Source organism: Palaemon carinicauda, chromosome 37, assembly GCF_036898095.1.
Source record: "Palaemon carinicauda isolate YSFRI2023 chromosome 37, ASM3689809v2, whole genome shotgun sequence".
Classification (NCBI taxonomy): Eukaryota; Metazoa; Arthropoda; class Malacostraca; order Decapoda; family Palaemonidae; genus Palaemon; species Palaemon carinicauda.
This window is the reverse complement of record NC_090761.1, coordinates 13,866,134-13,876,871: the sequence shown is the minus strand read 5'-3', so window position 1 is coordinate 13,876,871 and position 10,738 is coordinate 13,866,134.

Below are 10,738 nucleotides of genomic sequence, written 5' to 3'. Positions count from 1 at the left end.
ACGTATCCTGACGACAACGGAGTCGTACGCTCGGCGAAAGTGTTGTTTGAGGGTGTCGAATCGCTGCGAGCTGTCAGCCACCTGGTTCCCCTAGAAATAGCCCCCTCTGAGGATGACCATGAAGGAGACGACGGCGATGACGGAGAAGAGGGTGCGAACAGTTCGACAGCCGGAATGCCAGGGATAGCAGAGACGTCTGGGAACGACCAGGGTATGGCAACAGCTACGACAACTCAACAACCAGCCACAGGAACGGACGACAGTCACAGCGACGAGGAAGGTGAGAACTATGCAGTTAGTGAAAGAAGTGAAAATGAAAATGAAACTGAATCAGAGCAGACGAACGCACAAAGACGTTCTGCACGCCCATTGAGAAGGGCTGCCGCGAAACAGCGAGAACTAATGGACTGTCTACTGAAAGGTGACGATATATAAAAGTAGCTGCAAACTGTAAGTGAAAAGGGGGCGTGTTCTATCTGGAAGGTAGGGAGGGTGGAGTTTGTGAGGTGTGCGTGAATCTGCGGAGGTTGGAAGTGCTTAGGGGTGGAGTACGGGGACGGGATGGTCTCTCGTGCGTACAGACCGAGCGTTGCACAGAACCTGCCCCTCCCTCTTGTACTCCATTAAGTAACAGCCTGCATGTAGCAGCGCTATAGAAGTCTCGATTATTGTGAGTTGAGACAGACTGAATTTGAATGGTCATATGTATTTCTGCCATTTTTTGAATTGTCTTAGGCCCATTGCCTAATTGTCGTTGCACTTGACTTATTATGATTGCATTTCTACCATTTCTTGAATTATCTTAGGCCCATTGCCTAATTGTCGTTGCACTTGACTTATTATGATTGCATTTCTACCATTTCTTGAATTGTCTTAGGCCCATTGCCTAATTGTCGTTGCACTTGACTTATTATGATTGCATTTCTACCATTTCTTGAATTGTCTTAGGCCCATTGCCTAATTGCTTGCCAATTGAATTGTAAAGTGTGTACATATCACTTATTTCTGCTGTTCCTTATGTGTATTACACGAGTGCTTTAGAAATGCTAGGCCCATTGCCTATTTTGATCTGTTATATGACTGTGTATTATTGATTGTGTTTATTACCCCGGGGTAACATTACTGTTGTATATTGTGCGTACTCTGTTAGAGTCGTTGCGGAGCGCTACGCAGCGAGCCTAACAGAGTCTCGGAGTAAGCCACTCCCCCCACCCCGAGTCTAGCTCCATCCAATTGACCGACGTTTCATCGCTCCTTATTTTGGGGCGTGGAGGATGTCGGGAATTTCGACCCGATCAATCGAAATTCCCGCCATTTGACTCCACCTACGATTACGTCAAATTGGAGGGAGAGGAGAAACTCGCGGGCGAATGAATGTAGTTCCAGACGTGAACGTTTAGAGCCAAAAAGGGAAACCACCTGGTAGGAAGGCGCTGAGACTAATAAAATCAATTGCTGGTAATTTAAGATTAGGAAAAATAAAGTCATTCTGTTGTAACATGATAAAAAAATCCAATGTAGAAATTTAGGTTCAGGGCAAATTGCGCTAAAAAGGTGACGTCGGGGGTTGCAAGGATAGCTCGTCCTCTTTGATCCAACGTCCCCAACCAAAGTAAGTCTCCTCTAATTGTTATCTCTCCTCTCTGCCTTGTGTACCAGGTTGGTTGTAGTAGAAGTTTGAGTGCAAGACTTTTAGTTTTTATATCGCAGTTTAGTGTAGAGATCCTTGTGATTGGGGATCTGAATCCTGAGTTAAATAAGAATAGGGATATTTGGTGTGTGATTCGTTGTGTATTGAATTCGAATTGGCACTATTTTCAGTTTGTTAATGAGTCCGGTGTGGACTTTGTGCTTGAAGAGCACATGATACATTACCTAGGGTCAGTCTTGTTTTTCAGTGAGTTTTGTGAATGCTTAAGAATGTTGTTTGTCTTTATCAGAGTTTATTTTTGTAATAAAATTGTAAATTTTATCGCCGTATTTTAATTAAATCCTGGAAGGTTTTGGGGAATCTTGCCCTTAAGGCCTTGCGATCCGCCCAGTACATCGGGCAGATTTAATAAACTGGTGAAAATCACAACAGCAGTGGTCGTAAAATTCACTCCTTTTATCATGTTTCAAATCGATTGCAATTTACTCTATTCTGCAAATCATCTTCAACAAAGCACAGTTTAAGACCTATATCTAGCTCCAAATTATAATGTATTTTTGTTACTATCTGTAACATAGCGTTTATGGGTTACTTGCTATTCTTCCTTTTCATCCTTTAAATGAACAAAAAATATTCATTTTGAAAGCTATGTCATTCAGGCCTTGTTTTTACGTATGAGTTTTCATTCTTCATTGACAAAGAATTGCTCCAATGCTATGCAATTACTTTTGTCTTAGGAATTCTGGTCACCTCCCTGTGCTACACGCCATTGGCATTTCCCTAACACAAATCCATTCCCCTCGCTCACACCTATCCAATTTTCTAGCACACAGCTATTCCATTATCCGTACCCTCATACTACGCATTTTTCCACACCCATGTCTCATTTCCCACCACAACCACCCCTTCCCACCGCACTTGTTCCCAACAACGTAGGTCTAGGCTGTGTCCAGAACGCTTGCATTCGTTTCCCACTCCCCATTTCCATACAGGCGCTGAATGACCTTGCAAGCCTCTGTGCTAGGCTGCATAACCCAGATGCATGATTTCAATCCAATATCCTGCCATACACCTATTTTTTTTGTCCACATCACATCACTTGACTCTGCCCATGGTAGCTGTTGTGATTTTCACCAGTTAATTAAATCTGCCCGATGTACTGGGCGGATCGCAAGGCCTTAAGGGCAAGATTCCCAAAACCCTCCAGGAAATTAATTAAAATACGGCGATAAAATTTACAATTTTATTACAAAAATAAACTCTGATAAAGACAAACAACATTCTTAAGCATTCAAAAAACTCACTGAAAAACAAGACTGACCCTAGATAATGTAGCATGTGCTCTTCAAGCACAAAGTCCACACCGGACTCATTAACAAACTGAAAATAGTGCCAATTCGAATTCAATACACAACGAATCACACACCAAATATCCCTATTCTTATTTAACTCAGGATTCAGATCCCCAATCACAAGGATCTCTACACTAAACTGCGATATAAAAACTAAACATCTTGCACTCAAACTTCTACTACAACCAACCTGGTAGACAAGGTAGAGAGGAGAGATAACAATTAGAAGGGACTTAGTTCGGTTGGGGACGTTGGATCAAAGAGGACGAGCTATCCTCGCAACCCCCGACGTCACCTTTTTGGCGCAATTTGCCCTGAACCTAAATTTCTACATTGGATTTTTTCAACATGTTACAACAGAATGACTTTATTTTTCCTAATCTTAAATTACCAGCAATTGATTTTATTAGTCTCAGCGCCTTCCTACCAGGTGGTTTCCTTTTTTGGCTCTAAATGTTCACGTTTGGAACTACATTCATTCGCCCGCGAGTTTTTCCTCTCCCTCCAATTTGACGTAGTCGTAGGAGGAGTCAAATGGCGGGAATTTCGATTGATCGGGTCGAAATTCCCGACATCCTCCACGCCCCAAAATAAGGAGCGATGAAACGTCGGTCAATTGGATGGAGTTAGACTCGGGGTGAGGGGAGTGGCTTACTCCGAGACTCTGTTAGGCTCGCTGCGTAGCGCTCCGCAACGACTCGAACAGAGTACGCACAATATACTACAGCAATGTTACCCCGGGGTAATAAACACAATCAATAATATACAGTCATATAACAGATCAAAATAGGCAATGGGCCTAGCAATTCTAAAGCACTCGTGTAATACACATAAGGAACAGCAGAAATAAGTGATATGTACACATTTTACAATTCAATTGGCAAGCAATTAGGCAATGGGCCTAAGACAATTCAAGAAATGGCAGAAATGCAATCATAATAATTCAAGTGCAACGACAATTAGGCAATGGGCCTAAGACAATTCAAGAAATGGCAGAAATACAATCATAATAATTCAAGTGCAACGACAATTAGGCAATGGGCCTAAGACAATTCAAAAAAAATGGCAGAAATACAATCATAATAATTCAAGTGCAACGACAATTAGGCAATGGGCCTAAGACAATTCAAAAAATGGCAGAAATACATATGACAATTCAAATTCAGTCTGTCTCAACTCACAATAATCGAGACTTCTATAGCGCTGCTACATGCAGGCCGTTAGTTAATGGAGTACAAGAGGGAGGGGCAGGTTCTGTGCAACGCTCGGTCTGTACGCACGAGAGACCATCCCGTCCCCGTACTCCACCCCTAAGCACTTCCAACCTCCGCAGATTCACGCACACCTCACAAACTCCACCCTCCCTACCTTCCAGATAGAACACGCCCCCTTTTCACTTACAGTTTGCAGCTACTTTTTATATATCGTCACCTTTCAGTAGACAGTCCATTAGTTCTCGCTGTTTCACGGCAGCCCTTCTCAATGGGCGTGCAGAACGTCCTTGTGCGTTCGTCTGCTCTGTTTCATTTTCATTTTCACTTCTTACACTAACCGCATAGTTCTCACCTTCCTCGTCGTTGTCGTCCGTTCCTGTGGCTGGTTGTTGAGTTGCCGTAGCTGTTGCCATACCCTGGTCGTTCCCAGACGTCTCCGCTATCCCTGGCATTCCGGCTGTCGATCTGTACGCACCTTCTTTTCCGTCATCGCCGTCGTCTCCTTCATGGTCATCCTCAGAGGGGGCTATTTCTAGGGGAACCAGGTGGCTGACAGCTCGCAGCGATTCGACACCCTCAAACAACACTTTCGCCGAGCGTACGACTCCGTTGTCGTCAGGATACGTCTCCACGACACGTCCCAGTGGCCAAGTCGCTCTCTTCTTATTGTCCTGCTTCACTAGCACGATGTCTCCGGGGTGCAGCTTGGAGGGTTCCCCGGGCCGACTGTCGTGCCGGGCCCTCAAGGCACTCAAGTATTCCTTTCTCCAGCGTTCCCTAAAGGCTTTGAGCGAATCTGTCAATCTTACGTAACGATCACGTAGCTTCCGAGAGGTGAAGGTTGCGTTCAGATGGTCGTCCGGTAAGATGGGGGCCATGAGGTGGACTTGGTGTCCTCTTATCAAATGGGAGGGGGTGAGGACTTCATCCTCGCGCTCGTCACCGCTGTACATGAGCGGTCGATTATTCACCACTGCTTCTGCTTCTTTCACGAGGGTTAGCACGTGGGCGTCCGGCAGGTACTTCTTTCCGAGGGCTATCTGGAGGGTCCGTTTCGTTACTCCTATCAAACGCTCGAAGAACCCACCTTTCCAAGGTGCACGGGGCGTCTGAAACCGCCACTTTATGCCAGTTTTCCTCAGGAACTGCTGGACTTCATCCTCTTCATAAAGTCCCTGCAGGAGGTGGCTGGCAGCCTTGAAGGTTTGATGGTTATCGGACATGATGAGCTGTGGGGCACCGTGGGTGGCGCTAAACCGTCTAAGTGCCAACACGAATTCTTCTGCTTCCAAAGAGGGACAGAAGTCAAGGTACACGGCTCTGCTGGCCATGCAAGTTACGATAAGTATATACCCTGGCCGTGTTTCCGTGTGTATAGCTGCTGTGTGGTCCACTCCGACCGCCGTGAACGGTTTCGTGAGGGTGATCCTTTCCTTTGGCAGGGGGGGTGGTGGTGGCTGTCTCGTTAGAGGCTGGAAGGCCAGCTTGCATTCAGGGCATTGCCGCACGGTTCGCTTTGCAATGGAACGTAGACCCGCCACCCAACATTTCTGTCGAAAGATACCTATTAGAGTATTCACCCCACAATGCAAATGTAACTGATGTAAATAGTTTAGATACATCCTAACCAAATGCCCTTTGGCTGGCAAGAGAATTAAATGATCAGTTTCTCCTACATGGGACACTCGTCCCCTGGTGCAGATGAGATTATCTACCAAAACTAAATTCAATTGTCTAGCAAAATTAGCAACTTCACGAGGGGGTCTGACTCCGCCCTCTAAGTAGGCATAAACAGTAGGCAAATAATGTTTTTGCTCTAATTTTACAACAATACTGAACGGATGCCGTTCTATCTTAGCAAACTTTAAAACTAGTCTGGCTACTCGTAACAAGAATTGGAACCCTACTTCCCTCTTCAGGACGTCCCAAATCTCGCCTGGGGGGGTAGGACACATCTCCTCCCTCAACTCCTGCACCGCCGCTACTACGTGAGTTTGATGTAGTAAATCTTCCTCCTCGCAAGGAACAGGCCTTCCCGTGGTCCTGAGAAATTCTGGACCGTTCCTCCACAGGGGGTTAGCTTGCAATTGTTGAGCCGTTGCGCCTCGGGATAGGATATCGGCAGGGTTCTGCTGACTAGGGACATGGTTCAGACTGAAACTACAAACCTGCTGAATAAAATTAATTTCCGCCACTCTGTTAGAAACAAACACATTTTTATTAGACCTGGCATCGGGCGATGCTACCCATGCCAACGTTACCTTACTGTCGGTCCATATTACTATTTCCCGTGGCTCGATCAGATCCTTGAGCGTTCTTGCTAGTCTGCTGCCTAACAACAAGGCCAGCAACTCTAGCTTAGGGATCGTCAGCTTGCTCATCCCTTTCGGAGTGATCCGGGTTTTACTTGTTACCAGACTTACCCGATTGCGTTCGTCCCTAGTATATGCTACTGCTCCATATGCCTTACTGCTGGCATCGGTGAACACATGAAGTTGTAAGCCTTTTTTTCCTATTGATCTTTGAAAGGTGATGTCGCTCACCGCTTTCAAATCATTCAACAATTCACTTGCCTCTTTAGCCCTCTCTTTTGCTAAAACATCATCCCAACCTACATTATCCTCCCATAGTTGTTGAAGGAAAAGCTTTCCCCTTACAAATAATGGGCTTATCAAACCTATCGGATCATATATGGAGACTAATAGGGAAAGTACCCTACGCTTCGTGGGCACCCATCCCTCCCCCAACTCACAGATCCTTTTGCTTTCTTTCACACACAATCTGTCCACGTCCCGGGCCCATCGCAGCCCGAGCACGTTCACACTCACAGGCTCATTCCACTGTCTCTCGCTATCGAAGGCCAAGTGATTGCTGGCCCACCCTTCTAAGGGCATACCCGCCCTTTTTAAGATGTTATGAACAGACTCATGCTCTTGCCTCATATGTTCTATATCTTCAAACGTGGCCAGATAATTATCAACATAAAAAGATTTTACTAAATCTGGGCGCCCTTCCTCTTTAAAATGACAATTTAATATTTGCTGTAGCAAAAATGGACTAGCTGTGATGCCGAACACCACGACTCTAAAGGCGAAGGTAAGCGCTCGACCAGCTGCCTTGCGCCACAGAAATCGTGTGTATTTGGCATCACGAGGATCTAACAAAACACGATGGAATGCTTTACTTATGTCGGCTAACATGGCATATCGATTCAACCTAAACCTTATAATTAAACTATATGCTACTTCTACCAAATTGGGCCCAGGTAAAAGACATTCATTCAAGGACTTGCAACCTTGTGACTTGGCAGAGGCATTGAACACGATTCTAAGGGGGGTGGTACGGCTGTCTTTCTTAACACCAAAGTGTGGCATGTAATAACCTTCTACTACGGGATTTTTCACTTCTGATATAAAACCTGCTTCGAGATACTTATCTATCACTCCCTGATATTGTTCAAGATATTCCCTATCCTTTTTGAATTTTGTCTGCAACGACTCCAACTGCGCCATAGCGTTACGATAATTGGTTTCTGGCCTAGCATCCGATCCAAATGGTAGGCTAACCTGATATCCCTCAGGTTTTCTTACAACGCTTTGCGATACCTTTCGCACGGCCTCGGCCTCGCGAACAGTGTATTGCTCAGATGGGGCGATACCAACACGGTCTAATCGCCACCACTCATCTACATCATACAGATATGGCTCGTCCGTGATTCTGCACACTCTCAACGTTCTTACTTGTTCGACCCTTTCCCCTTGGAACAGCCACTGTGGCACCTTCCCGTACGGGGACATACCATTATGCGTTAAGAAAAGATTTATCCCATCTACTTTTTCTACACCTATGACAAAATAGCTAAAATAATCAGCCCCAACTAATATGTGAACGTTCTTCATGGTATCTGATTGGTTTGCTGGATCGGCTAACGTGACTCCCTTGGTCAACAGATGCTGTCTGACTTTAACATAACCCACGTTATGTATCGGGACGTCCACGTGTTCGTGTGCCACCAATTTCATACGCACGATTCTTTTCCCCATTTCAACCCTGCAACTTACTACATCGTATTGGCCGCTTATTTCCTCGGAACCAAACGGAGCTATATTCAAGGATACTCTTCCTACCACCGGTAGGCCTAATTGACGGGCAATTTTTGCAGAGATGAAGCTCCTCTGGCTTCCTGAGTCGAGAAATAGGCGGACTCGCTTACTACCTTGCCTTTGTTGAATACCTGCCATGGCTGTTGGCAAGATAGTGCATGGGAGGTCCACATCAGACCTCTGCGCGATCTTTGCGCTCGTGCACGGCTTAGATTCTACTTTAACCTTAGACGGACGGGGGGCATTTTGGTTCTGTGCAGGCGTCGCATTTACTACGGGGCGGGACGTTGTTGATTGACTATTACTATGACTAGGGATTGATTGCGGTCTACCCGCGTCGCAAATCGCAGTGTGGTGCTTAGCATTACAGTTTCTACAGGAATTTGATACGGGACATTTATCGCTACGATGGCCTGATTTCGTGCAATTGAAACAAAGACCCCTTTTTAGTAAAATGCGACGTCTAGCAGCTACGTCTGTCACTTGGCGACATCCGTGAGGCGGGTGCCGTTCGCTACAAAATGGGCAGGAATTTTGGTGGATGGGATGGGTTTTCGGTCTTACACTACTGTCTGGTCTTTTGTCACTCTCAAGACTGTCGCCTCTCTGCAATGCATCGTCTTCTAACATTCTTACTATGAAATCTATTGCCTCAAAAAACTCGTCCAACGTATAGTCGCATTTCCTCAAATGCTCTACCACCTTGCGGTATAGTTTTCCCTCTGACAATTTTTGATTAATGAGGCTCATGACCATGCCCTGGCCTAAGTCATTGGTACTAAGTCTTTTAATTTGCTCAATAATGATAGTTAACTCAAAACGGAACCTTTTTAATTCTACTGGGTTTAGTGACGGCACAAAGATGTTTGCTAACTTGCGGTGCAGAATCACGAGCGTTTGGTGCACGTTGCCATACTGCTTATCTAATAAATCTAATGCTACGCTATAGTTCGCGGCGGTTACACTCAGAGATTTGATAATCCGGAGCGGCTCTTTGCCCAACGTCCCCAATAAATACGTGAATTTAGACACTTCGTCTAAATCCGCTCTTCGATCCACGTGGATCGTGAATAATTCACGGTACGATGCGTACTCGTGCACTTCCCCTTCAAACGTGGGGAGAGGCAGCGGCTTCAACCTGGGGAGGGCAACATTCCCCGTTGAAGGGCCTTTCACTTTATCTATTCTATTGTACAATAGTGTGGAAGCGCGTGTCGCTTCACCTAACATATGCCTAATTCGGGCTTCGATACTAGACTCTAATTTAACTCTCTGGTTTTTGTACAGCTCTTTAAGCTGTCGGACCTCTGCCTGCAACTCCGTTACCAAATTCTGGTAAACGGACTCGGAGTAGGTCTCAATCAGTGCCCTTTGCGTTTCGCTTAGCAAATCCTCCAGTAGGCCCATCGACGCCTCGATATGCACGATCGTGGATACAGCCATCTTAATTACTTTACTTTACGTTTGGGGGGGTTGGACAAGGCAAGGAGAAAAGGATAATTTAACGTTAAGGGACTCAAAGAACTGACCCACGTGGGCGATCGCACATCGAGACGTAGAGGACCTTAATTGTTAGTCTCTCTCTCTCTCAAAAGCTCATATTTTAAATTAGTCCTGTCCGGCTCTGGGAAGCGCTTGCGATCCGGTTCGAAGGACCAAATGTTGTGATTTTCACCAGTTAATTAAATCTGCCCGATGTACTGGGCGGATCGCAAGGCCTTAAGGGCAAGATTCCCAAAACCCTCCAGGAAATTAATTAAAATACGGCGATAAAATTTACAATTTTATTACAAAAATAAACTCTGATAAAGACAAACAACATTCTTAAGCATTCAAAAAACTCACTGAAAAACAAGACTGACCCTAGATAATGTAGCATGTGCTCTTCAAGCACAAAGTCCACACCGGACTCATTAACAAACTGAAAATAGTGCCAATTCGAATTCAATACACAACGAATCACACACCAAATATCCCTATTCTTATTTAACTCAGGATTCAGATCCCCAATCACAAGGATCTCTACACTAAACTGCGATATAAAAACTAAACATCTTGCACTCAAACTTCTACTACAACCAACCTGGTAGACAAGGTAGAGAGGAGAGATAACAATTAGAAGGGACTTAGTTCGGTTGGGGACGTTGGATCAAAGAGGACGAGCTATCCTCGCAACCCCCGACGTCACCTTTTTGGCGCAATTTGCCCTGAACCTAAATTTCTACATTGGATTTTTTCAACATGTTACAACAGAATGACTTTATTTTTCCTAATCTTAAATTACCAGCAATTGATTTTATTAGTCTCAGCGCCTTCCTACCAGGTGGTTTCCTTTTTTGGCTCTAAATGTTCACGTTTGGAACTACATTCATTCGCCCGCGAGTTTTTCCTCTCCCTCCAATTTGACGTAGTCGTAGG